Below are 13,020 nucleotides of genomic sequence, written 5' to 3' on the forward strand. Positions count from 1 at the left end.
TAGCAAATGGTCTTCTCTAGAGTGAGTTACACAGCTTAGTTTTTAGATAAAACTTCTGTTCTTTTGGCTCAGTAGTCGAGCACATTGGATTTGAAATGAAACAATAAACGTGAGGGTAAAGTGCAGCTGAGCTGTCGCCTTTAATTTGTGGGTATTTATGTCCATATTGTGTGATGCGTAAAGGAATCACATCCCTTTTTATACATAGCTCCCCCCACCCCCCATTTTAGGGGACCAAAAGTAATTGGACAGTTCGATTCTCAGCTGTTTCTGAATAGTCAGGTGTATTCAAGCACTTTCTTAGTGCAGGTACAGTATCAGAAATCTTTCAGTATCTACTCAAATCTGCAGGGACTGCACTGTATAATAATCAGGGTAAGTACTTTGCTTAAGGGTACAACAGCAGTGCCCCACCGGGGAATAAGAAAATAAAAAAATACAACCCTAGTTACAACCCCAGTTCTCCAAACCATTACACTCTATTACTCTCTTAATCAAAACCATGACATTTCCACGGAGAAGGCAATGCCATCATGCCTCCATAAAAAATAAATAAAGCTTCTCTCTGTTGCCATGTTCAATGTGGAATGCTACACGACAGTCTATTTCCATGTCCGGGTCCAAATGTACAATAGCACACACTCTCACAATGATTCATGAAACAGCGGTAACATGTCAGAGCCGCAGTAATATGGCCCACCTGGCTTTCACTGGAGACCAGCGAGCGGTTTCTTACTGTCGAGTTTCCAAAGTGTAGCACTGAGACGGTCCTGATGCTGGTCGTGGTAAAGCTCAAATCCCTGGCAACCAAAGTGCCGCCCTAACAGAAGAGTGCCATCCGCTATTGCCATGGAAATGCTGATGGAGTCTTCAACAAGTGAACCCTCTTCTGAAGGGTTCTAGTGCAGGTGCACAGGGCACACCCCCCCCCCCCCCCCCACTCTCTCCCTCTCTCTATTTATCTCTCTCCATAGCTCATTCCCTCTCGCTCTCTATCACTCTCTCTGTAGCTCTCTCTCTCTCTCACTCTCTCTCTTTCTGTGTGAATAAACACCATGCACAGAAAAGCACAATTCACTCTCCCCCTCACCACTTACTGCTGAATACAAAAAAGGGGAGTTGGGGATTCCCCTGTTTTCTGGCCCCTTAATTCTTTTATAATCAGGGAGACGGACATATATCAATGGCCGGAGCGAGAGAGGGGAGGGGAGGGGAGGGTATGCTTTCACCTCTGATAATGAAATGTGCTCCCCTAGTCAGCTGATACGGTATTCACTTCATAGCTTTCATCCCTCCAAGGACGGCGTTCCCCCGGACCAGGGCTGAACCAAGAGACCGCATACGAGTGGCGTTCCGGAGACCGTGACCTGAACACCGACTGGAAGGTGCGTTCCGGTTGCCCCGGCTGCTCTTCGGATTCCCCCCGCCGCACGTGTCTGTATGGCTGGTGCCACCAGGGGGCGCTGTGACCGACGAAGGACGCAACGCAGTGCACGGGCGGACAGGGGAAAAACCGACAACGCTTCCCTCATAAATCTCGCGTCACGTTTTTTCAGGAGGAAGGAACCAGAGCCCAAGTCGGCCACGGACTCTCTCTCTCTCTCTCTCTCTCTCTCTCTCCTGTTGTTTCTGTCTTCCGTCGTCTAGTTAGCGGATTTCTCTGGACGGCCGCCCGCCCTCCCGTTTGGAGCCCGGACCGCTGGCGGCGACGCCACTCGAGCGGGCCAACGTGAACCCGCTGCCTGAGCTAGCGGAGGACCAGATGGAGCCGGCGAGACTCGCCCGGGAGGGGACGCACCGCTAACGTGCTAACGACGGATGCGCGACAGCCGGCGATCCCGCCCCTTAAAAGTAGGTGAGCGGGATTGCGGAGCGTGCTCGAAACGACCTGGGGCCGTTTCAACCCCCGCGCCATTCCCTCGCAAAGGTCACTGTTTTCCGCCCCGGATCCAAGCCCAAAGCTTGATTTGTACCTCGTCGAACCCCACAAACCTCGCGACAAGAACGACAGTGTCACGCAACGTCTTGCATTTATACCTCGGCGAGGGGCTGCGATGAGGGTTACATTGTCTCTATGGCAACTCCTGACAGTTTGACAACTCCTGACAGTTTGTTTAAATTTTTTGAAAACTGGACTTTTCAGGACAATGACTCCTTCGTTGTTGCATCTGGCCGATCCTGTCCAACACACATTGCACATGACACCCGCAAAAATAAATCCAACAGGCGTGCAACGCTTTCTCCAGTTGATTTTCATCATACAACACTTGTCGCACTGAGTGTGCGACTCAGTACGAATCAGGCTTCATTACATTACATTTTTGGCATTTTGGCAGACACTCTTATCCAGAGCGACGTACAGTTGATTCGACTAAGCAGGAGACAATCCTACAATCCTCCCCTGGAGCAATGCGGGGTTAAGGGCCTTGCTCAAGGGCCCAACGGCCCTTAACGGATCTTATTGTGGCCGCACCGGGATTAGAACCGCCGACCTTGTGGGTCTCAGTCATTTACCTTAACCGCTACGCTACAGGCCGCTTCACCCTGGCGAGGGGAGATTCCCCACTCTCCCCATCGCCGGGTTCTCCCCCCCGTTCCGAACGGACGCCTCCGCCCCTCAGAACCGAACAGAGAGGGACCAACGCTGGCCCACTGCTCTCTGGCAATGCCGCTAAAGCAGACCACAGGAACCCCCTGAGCTTACGAGAGGAGAGAAAAGGGTGGATAGAAAGAAAGAGAAAGAGAGAAAATAATAAACAATGGAAAGCAAACGCTGCTTTTTCAAAAATACTTGCTCTACTAGAGCGTGACCTTAAATGTAGAGTGCAGGGGATTCAAGCTAAATACAGAGCTAATGGAGGGTTACATCAACACGTGTAAGTGTACTGAGAAAGAGCGAAAGAGAGAAAGAAAGAGTGAGGGTGAGAGTGAAAGTGAGAAAAAGATAGAGTGAAAGAGAGAAAGAGCGAGAGTGTGAGTGAAAGCGCGAGAGTGAGAGAGAAAGTGAAAGAGAGAAAGAGAGAAAGAATGAAAGAATGAAAGAGAGTGTGAGAGAAAGAGAGAAAGAAACAAAGGGTGAAAGAGTGAAAGAAATAAGGTCAGTGAGGAAGAAAAACAAATGGGCAAGAAAGAAAAAGAAAAAGAACAGACGAAAGGAAAAAAAAAAAGGAAAGAATGTTCAGGAATGGCGGAAAGGTTCAATTCCCCAAGTCCGTGTAACGTGTTTACGCGTTGGCCGTAACTCCCGGTCAGGTGGTAAAACAGCAGGCTTTAAAAGCTGCAGGTGCCGCCAGCTGCTTACGGCCTTTCACTGGGAACGACCGCCGCGCGCCGCGGGGGGAAAGGGGGGGCCGGGGCGGGAGCGCGGGGTCGCCATGACATCCCCGCCGGGAATTCTGGGAGTCACGCACGGCGAGGGCCGCCCAGAAACCAGGTGACGCCGAAGGGCCCCTCCGGCTCAGGCCCTGCAAGCTTTCAGAAACCCGAAAATGTCAAAATGGACCCTTCCCCACGGCCCCTGTTTAGGAGCGGGCCCCCGTTTCACGGAGTCCAGTTTTTTTTTTTTTTTTTTGTCAATTCATCGGAGAGGGTGTCGATTTCTAATCGACGGCCAGAAATTAATCACCGCGTTCCAGTCGCTGGATCGAAGCTGGAACCCAACGCTAGCGTTTGGATGCGACCAGTGTTGACAAAAGAGGTCAGGTCCGGGACTTCATATGGAGTAATAAGACGCCAAATAAAGTAAAATCAATAATGCTAATGCTAACGCTAATTAACTGAAGCTCTGTCACCGTGGAGACCATGTCATCGGGAAATTGGCTACCACTGCCGACCAATGTGGAGATGAAGGTGGAAGGAGACCCCACCCTCGAAGGTCAAAGTACGTTCCAATACTAAACAATTCACGGGGACAACGTAAGCCCAGAACTACAGACCTGTTGATTATCAACCAATGCTCTCAAAGGTCCGGAATGTTCTATTCGAGACCAAGAAATTCCACGAGAGACAGAGGCGCGTTCACCATTTTTTCGGTGAACTTCCGACTGGAGCAAAGAATGTCTCCCAGGGCGTCGCTCGATGTCTCTTTCGCTCAGCTCACCGAAGGGAAAAGAGAGAGGTGAGAAAGAGAACATCGGGAGGGAGAGAGAGAGAGAGAGAGAGAGAGAGAGAGAGAGTGCAGTTGCTCGTAGGTTTTTTTCGGCAACAGGAAGCACCTGTCAGACGCTCGGAGGAGCCTCTGCAGGCGGGGGTCGCGGGGGTCAGCTCCGCCTGGGGCCCGTCTCGCACCCCAGCCCAAATACTCCTCAATGAAGTGGAGCAGCGGCCCGTCCCGCAGAGCCTGCCAAGGGCGTGGAGAGAACAGCGCTGTGCACTGGCCCAGGGCTGATACTGAGCTAACGCTGTAATCACTTTCACAGATAACTCCCCGAATCCGAATCAACACTGAACTAACGCTGTAATCACTTTCACAGATAACTCCCTGAATCCGAATCAACACTGAACTAACGCTGTAATCACTTCCGCAGATAACTCCCTGAATCTGAATCAACACTGAACTAACACTGTAATCACTTCCGCAGATAACTCCCCGAATCCAGATCAATACTGAACTAACGCTGTAATCACTTCCGCAGATAACTCCCTGAATCCAGATCAATACTGAACTAACACTGTAACCACTTTCACTGATAACTCCCTGAATCTGAATCAACACTGAACTAACGCTGTAATCACTTTCACAGATAACTCCCTGAATCCGGATCAATACTGAACTAACGCTGTAATCACTTCCGCAGATAACTCCCTGAATCCAGATCAATACTGAACTAACACTGTAACCACTTTCACAGATAACTCCTTGAATCTGAATCAACACTGAACTAACGCTGTAATCACTTTCACAGATAAATCTCTGAATCTGAATCAACACTGAACTAACACTGTAATCACTTTCACAGATAACTCTCTGAATCTGAATCAACACTGAACTAACACTGTAATCACTTTCACTGATAACTCTCTGAATCTGAATCAACACTGAACTAACGCTGTAATCACTTTCACTGATAACTCTCTGAATCTGAATCAACACTGAACTAACGCTGTAGTCACTTCCGCAGATAACTCCCTGAATCTGAATCAACAGGGAGCTAACACTGTAATCACTTTTGCAGATGACTCTCCAATTCTGAATTAATACTGATCCGATACACAGTAGCGTCCTCAGATATCTCCCTGAATCTGAATCAATCCTGATTATCAACAAACTGAATCAACTCTAACCATCAATTGCCCTGCAATTGTTTCCACAGATAAGTCTCTGAATCTGGGTCAATATTGAACCGATACACACTCCAAATCCCTCTGGATCTTAATTAGAATACTGCACTGATTCTCACTAGTTTCCACTGACTCTGAATCTGAATCAAAAGTGAACCGCTACGCATTCATTGCTGATGCATTGCCATTTCCACCGATATCTCTTTATGTCCGAATAAACAGTGCATTGACACTCACTAGTTTCCACAGATATCTCACTGAATCTCGATCAATACTGACATGACTCACGCTCATCACCAAAGACATCGCTCCAAATCTGAAATGATGTCTCTGCGAGTCAGAACTGATGCTGAACATATACCGTCTACGATACCTGTTTCTACAGCTAACCTCTAGCTTCAGTATCACACATCCGATAATAGCAGAGAGGCTAATGTGGCAGAGAAGCTGAAATGCACTTCAAAGGCGAAAAAATTCACCTCTCATTTCGGCTCAATGTTCTGGGACCACACTGTTCCCAGGCTCAGCTCTTCTGTACCACTCTCAGCCCGTGGGACAGGTATGGGAAGAAAGGCTATGTGTTATCCATCCGGGAAAAAACAGCAACGCTTGTGCATTTTGGATGGTATAATAACACGTTAACTGGTGATCTACAGCACCAGTATGACAGTGGAGTCTCATCCATCAGGGCAGGCTCTGACGTTGGGGGCCATATGTTCGGACCTGAGGGGTGATTTCGATAATGAGGGGGACCCCATTAGTACTAACTGGGTGTGTGCGTGTGTGTGTGTGTGTGTGTGTGTGTGTGCGTGTGTGTGTGTGCATGCGGGGGGGGGGCTGGTTCCTACAGGATAGTACATGGATGACACATGGCGGCTTCTGATTGGACGCCTTGGAGCAGCACATTCACCTGACTGCCGCAGCAGGTCTGGATGGAATGGCCGTCAGGCCGATTCCTCTTTAAAGAGCCGCGCCTCGTAAATCACACACGCCAGAGTGCCCTGTCATTACTGACTCAGTCACTGTACCTGGGAGTGACTGAGGGGTGTGCATGTATGCGTGTATGGTTGTGTGTGGTTGTGGTTGTGTGTGTGCATGTGTGAAAAAGCGCGTGTGTGCGTGTTTAAATGGTTGTGTGTGAGTGTGGTTGTGTGTAGTTGTGGTTGTGTGTGTGCATGTGTGAAAAACCGTGTGTGTGTGTTTAAATGGTTGTGTGTGTGTGTGGTTGTGTGTGATTCTGTGCGTGTGAGTGTGAGAGAGAGAGTGTGTATGTGCGAGAGAGACTGTGTGTGTGTGTGTGTGTACGATTGTGTGTGAGAGACAGAGAGAGAGAGTGAGAGTGTGTGTGTCTCTCTCACACACGTGTGTGTGGTTGCGTGTGTGTGCATTTGTGTGTGAAAATGGGTGTGTGTGTCTGTGTGCGTGGTTGTGTATGTGAAAATGGGTTTGTGTGTGTGTTTAAATGGGTGTGTGTGTGTGTGAGGTTGTGTGTGTGAGACAGCAGCAGGAACACTGCAGTGCTGCTAGGCGACGGGGATGCAGGTGATCTTTGATGTGTGTGATGAGAAGCAGCTCCTCTCCTCTCCTCTGCGTCACACAGAGGAATGCTGGGAGGAATGTGAGAGAAGCACTGGAATCTGCCCTCACACACACACACACACACACACACACACTGTCTCTAACACACACACACACACACACACACACACTGTCTCTACCACACACACACTCACTCACACACTCACACACACACACACCATCTCTAACACACACACACACACACACACTGTCTCTAATACACACACACTCATTTATACACGTACACACCTGCCCCCACACACACACACACACACACACACACTGTCTCTAACACACACACTAATTTATACACGCACACACCTGCTCTCACACAAACACACACACACACATACACACCGTCTCTAACACACACACACACAAACTCATTTATACACGCACACACCTGCTCTCTCACACACACACACACACACACACACAGACATATACACTCACACACAAAAACACACACACACACTGTCTCTAACACACACACACACACACACACACACACACACTCATTTATACACACACACACCTGCCCTCACACACACACACACAAACACACACACCGTCTCTAACACACACACACTCATTTATACACGCACACACCTGCTCTCTCACACACACACACACACACACACACAGACATATACACTCACACACAAAAACACACACACACACACACACACACACACACTGCCCGGACACCCTGCAGGACCTGTGAACCAAAGGGGCAGCGAACACACACACACACCACCTTCAAACACACACTTGCATCTTTCACCCCCTCCTCCGCACTTCAACAGGAAACTGATCGCTGGTCTGCCTGGGCTCAGGAGTGTGTGTGTGTGTGTGTGTGTGTGTGCGTGCGTGCGTGCGTGTGTGTGTGTGTGTGTGCATGCGTGCACGTGTTTATCGTCTGGATGCCTGTGAGCGGGAGCGAGAACACAGGGCAGAGATGTCACAATAAAAGTCCTGACGTGTGATTCCTGAAGGCTGGGACTGAAATACGACAGCAGAGGACTCTTAATGCTCTGCAGGTGCAGCCCGCCCTGGCCTCTGCACCGACGGGGGCAACAGAACGCTCAAACTGCCCCACACACTCAACAGGGCGGGAGAACTTACACATCATCCTGCACAACGATCCAAGCAGGAAGGAGATCAAACTGCTATCCACATCGGCCAGGGCAGTAGAATGTTCAGACTGCCCCACACACTCAGCAGAGCGGTGTAACCCCTGCACAGTGACTGAAGCGGGAAGGAGATCAAACACATTTGCCAAGGAAATAGTGTTTAAACTGCCCTCCACAACAACCAGGGCAGTAGAATGTTCAAACTGTGCTCCTTATCGACCCGGTCATGAGACTGTTCAAACTGCCCTCCAGGTTGGCCGGGGCAGTAGAACGCTCAAACGAGTGAGTCGTCACGTGTTTTCCAGGACACGGGAGATGAAAGGGGAAAATGAGGTTTTACAGCCACGTCTCTAATCCAACTCCACCTGCTCCAGCTCTGACTCATCCCGTCGTCTCCGTCACCCCCGGAGCGTCTCCACACCGCGGCACGCTAACCGAACACGCTCAAGGAGTCACGCTAAGCGGAACACGGCCGGAGAGTCGTGCTCAGAGGAACGCGTTCAGGGCACGTTCATAGAGTCGTGCTCAGAGGAACGCGTTCAGAGCACGTTCGGAGAGTCGTGCTCAGAGGAACACGTTCAGGGCACGTTCAGAGAGTCATGCTCAGAGGAACACGTTCAGGGCACGTTCAGAGAGTCGTGCTAAGAAGAACACGTCCAGAGCACGTTCAGAGAAGTCATGCTAAGAGGAACACGTTCAGAGAACCTCGCTAATGGGGTCACGCTAAGAGACTCGTGTTCGTCCCGGGTGAGACGGGTCTCTGAGACTCCTCTCTGAGACTCCTCTCAGCCAGTGACAGCGAAAGGCTTGGAGGGCCCCACACACGGCCCTGCCAAATCCTCCACTTTACTGTTAAAGTTTTCCTTTAAGAACCACTGGAAGTTTTACTCCTTCCAAGGCCCCCAATAAAATAAAAAAAACCCTCCGCTGAGATACCCTCGGCCCAGATTTTGTGTGTGAAATGTGAAGTTGTCCAGCTGTGTGACACTGGCCACCATCGGACAGGGGAAACAGGCGCGTTATTGGGCTAATAGCCCCGGCGGATCGGGAACAATTTGTCAATCCCCGACCTCGGCTCGTGGGGTTTTGGGCGTTCGGAGGGGCGTTAAATAGGCGAGAGCAGCCAAGGACTTTCCTCCGCCCCCTCTCCTCCCCGACGGTCCCTGAACTGTTTAATGAGGTCCGGTGGGCCACCCCCCCCCCCCCATGTCACCAGCTCTGATTAGTCACAGGTACCCCCCCCCCCCCCCAATAAAAGCAGAACATTAACTGGCTGCTAACATTGACCGTGAGGCAGGTCTGGTCATAAACTCAGGGTCCGACCCACACCAAAGCTCTCTCTCCGTAACTCTCTCCCGCACCCCGTAAAAAACAGGACACGTGAACGGGCTGCCCCCACCCCCCCCCCACCCCCTCCTTCTCTCACACTTCGCACCCATGGAATTTCTGAGCTAGCAGGAGAAAACATTAATAAAAACAATAAAACAATCACAGAAATTGACATGTCCCGTGGGCCTTTTTAAAACATAAAAAAATAATAATCATAATACTTCTCGGCATTAGGCATCAATATTGGCTGATGACTGGTCCGATAACAAAAAAAACAGGCAGAGACTCGGTCAGGAAAACAGGTCTTGCGTGCAGGAACACTCTGGAAGTCAGACAAACCCGAAAACACATATTTATCCGATGACAGGTAACAGCTGCAAAAGAAGCCAAAACAGTTTTTTTGCTGCATTTATAAATGTCATGGAAAGATGGAGCCCTGTTCCGCAGACAGCAAGCGACTCCGGGTCGGATATGCCCAGATTCTGGCCCGAAGTCAGCCCAGATCTAGCACATCTAGCACAGATCCGGTCCGGAGACACTTGCTATCCGGGTCACCATAATCACGATAACATCGCTTCCACCTTACTTTCTCCCCTTGTACACTGGCATGTTCTGACATCTGATTACCATCAAGATGAGCCTACGACACCCATGACACCCAACCATGTTATAAAGCATTATATATAACTGTGCCACACTTCTATCAATCTCACTTCATTGCCTAATGATGCATGCCAGGGATCATCAAATCTGGCCCTCGAATCCAAATCCAGCCCTGGTTTTCTTCTCTCCCAGGTACTGGAACAATTTGTGCTACTGGTTGACTAGACCGTCTTCACACCGGAGGGTGGAAAACCAGTAGTTCCTGGCCCTCGGGGAATGTGATTTGAGCGTTGATGTATGCCAACGAAAAGAAAATATGAAATGGTGTTGGTTACAGTGTCTACAATGTCTTTACGCGCTGGCCTGAGAATGAGGTTTACCAGATGTGCCTTCAAGATGGCGAGGGTTGGCTAACGTTAGCTAACAGTTGGAAAAGGTAGCTTGTGGCGAACAAAAATGGCTGCCGGTGGAGAAAACGCAGAGAGATTATATTATAACACACTGTAATGGTTGTTCTCACCTTTAAAAAAAAACCCTTTAAATCACAGGTAAGCAATGACTCAGCTAGCTGGCATTGTTGGACCTGAGTCACATCCATTTGTATCCAAAATGCGTAAATGGAATGTAATTTAAAATCGCTCAACAGTAACTGCTTGCTGCAAACATATTTCGCCGCGAACGTTTGCCTTCTTGAACGCCGTACAAATGGTTTGTATGAAAAAGCACGAACTGTGTAAATCAATCTGGATAAGAGCATCTGTTGAATGGAAAAAAATTTAAATAAAAAAAAAACAATAGCGGTTGGTTTCTGCCTGACTGAAGCTTTGTGAAAGATGAGAAAGGTTACAGAACGTACGCTTTAAGACTGCGGTACGCAGGACCGCTAAACCGCAGATGTATAACATCACAGGCCTTGTGTTTGCTGGGTTCACTGCCATTTCCTCTGTATCCGCGCAGCTAGCAGTCTCCAGTATGCTCAGATGTGGTGCGTGTTTGTGTAGCCTGGTTTCAGCTAACAGAAAACATCCTGGCTCACCAGTTTCATGCAGTACTGTAGAACATTTCACGCTACACAAAACCCCCACCCCAAAAAAAAAAAACCTCTCCGAAAAAGAAAAGTGACTTTGAGCAACGCTAGCCTTTCGAGGAGAGAGGGCCGTTTGCCGTGCAGTGTCATTGGAGAAGCCCATGGCTGTGTAACCCCCGGCAGGAACGATTTATTATCACGCTAACGTTTCCGAACAGGGCGTCCTCACGCCAGAGCAGGAAAACACATGAATAACCGTTAGTGCAAGACACTGTTTAATTAATACGCCCGGCACCAGCGCCTGTTAATAACCCCAGAGCTCATAAACTCCTGTTCCGTTCCTGTTTATGGGCTGTGTGAGGTTAACGTGTTCAACAAGGAAGCTGAGTCTTCTGTGAGGGTGTAGACCACTGCCCCATTAACAACCTCCGATGCACTTTCACACTCTCTCTCTCTCACTCTCCTTCTCCCACACACACTCTCACACTCTCTCACACACACTCACCCTCACTCTCTCACACAGACCCTCACCCTCTCTCTCACACTCTCTCTCAGCCTCTCTCACCCTCTCTCACACACACTCTCTCTCTCACATACTCTTTCTCACTCACTCTCACTCTCTCACACTCTCTCTCATACTCCTTCTCTCTCACTCACACTCTCACTCTCTCTCTCACCCTCTCTCTCACCCTCTCTCACTCACACTACCCTCACTCTCACTCTCGCACACACATTCTTTCACTCACACTCTCTCTCACCCTCTCTCATACACACACTCTCATCTCACCTTTACTCTCTCTCTCTCACACACACTCTCACCCTCTCTCTCACACACTCTCACTCTCTCTCAGACACTCACCTCAACCACCACCAGCTATTTCTCTGGAAGCCATTTTGCGCCAGAACGCTCACCAGACATCAGCTAAGGTGGAGAGGGAGAGAACATGATGCAACACTGGCACTGAGGGGAAGACGTGTTAACACTCTTGCCCATGCAGGGAAACCCCCATGACCCTGATTAACGCACACACACACACACACACACACAGACACACACACACAGCCTGGATCCTCGCCCCAGCAGTACCCCCCCCTCACACCCCCCATGTTTACTCTGCTGTAATCCCAGAACTTAGCTCACGCGACCCCACCGCTGGCCCTGTTTGTTTGGGTCGGAACCTCTCCGCAAACTGCCTCTGAGCCTGACTGGGAGAGAGAACAAATGAGCCTCTCTGTGGAGAGAGAGGGAGAGAAAGAGGGAGAGGGAGAAAGGAGGGAGAAAGAGAGAGGAGGGGGAGAGAGAAGAATGGGGAGAGAGAGAGCCTCTGTCTGCTGAGAGAGAGAGAGAGAGAGAGAGAGAGAGGAGAGGTCAGAAAGATGCAGAAAGGAAGAAAGAGGGACAGACAGAAGGGAAAAAAATGATAGAAAAAAGATAGAAAAATGGAGGAAGAGAGAGCTAGAGACATGATCAAAATTCATGGTTGCCCAAAGAGGAATGTGCAAGACAGGAGAGGTTGACAGAGAGAGCTAAACTTCATCCAGGACTGTGAGAAATATTCAGAAATCCTAAAAAAAACAAAAACATATTTCAGCCAGCTTTCTAAGTTTATGAACATATTTCCTTCCTTGACAAATGCGTAAAAGCTGCACATCCTTTTGGGAAAAGGGTCAACAGCCCCACTCACAGCAGAGTGTGTTTCAGCCTGTCACAGCCCGAGGGACCGCGAATAACCACCCAACGAGAACACAACCGCCGTACGGACAAACGCTACGCCTACTCTCTGTTCATCTCGCCAGTGTTAATGAATAATATACTTACACAGTAATGTCATTACAGTTAATGACAAAATCTTTTAAACGCAGAGAACGGGAGGTTGTAGAGGCTTTCAAACGTGGGCCATCTTTCCCATAGCTGAAAGTTCACCAGGAGGTTTAAACTGCGGTTCCATCTCAGCAAGTCAAGCCAAAATCACATCCAAAACGTCTCTCCCCACTCTCTGTTATTATTATTATTATTATTATTATTATTATTCATAAATGTTTTGGCCCTGTATCATAAATCAGATCGTG

The 13,020-nt window shown here is 49.2% G+C and overlaps 1 protein-coding gene across 2 annotated transcripts in view; it reads right to left on the minus strand.

Moving 5' to 3' along the window:
* The window catches only part of ldah (lipid droplet associated hydrolase), a 110,867-nt gene that overhangs the window by 28,865 nt on the left and 68,982 nt on the right, over positions 1-13,020 (minus strand). The window lies entirely within an intron of this gene.

This window comes from Conger conger, chromosome 1 (assembly GCF_963514075.1).
Source record: "Conger conger chromosome 1, fConCon1.1, whole genome shotgun sequence".
Lineage (NCBI taxonomy): Eukaryota > Metazoa > Chordata > Actinopteri > Anguilliformes > Congridae > Conger > Conger conger.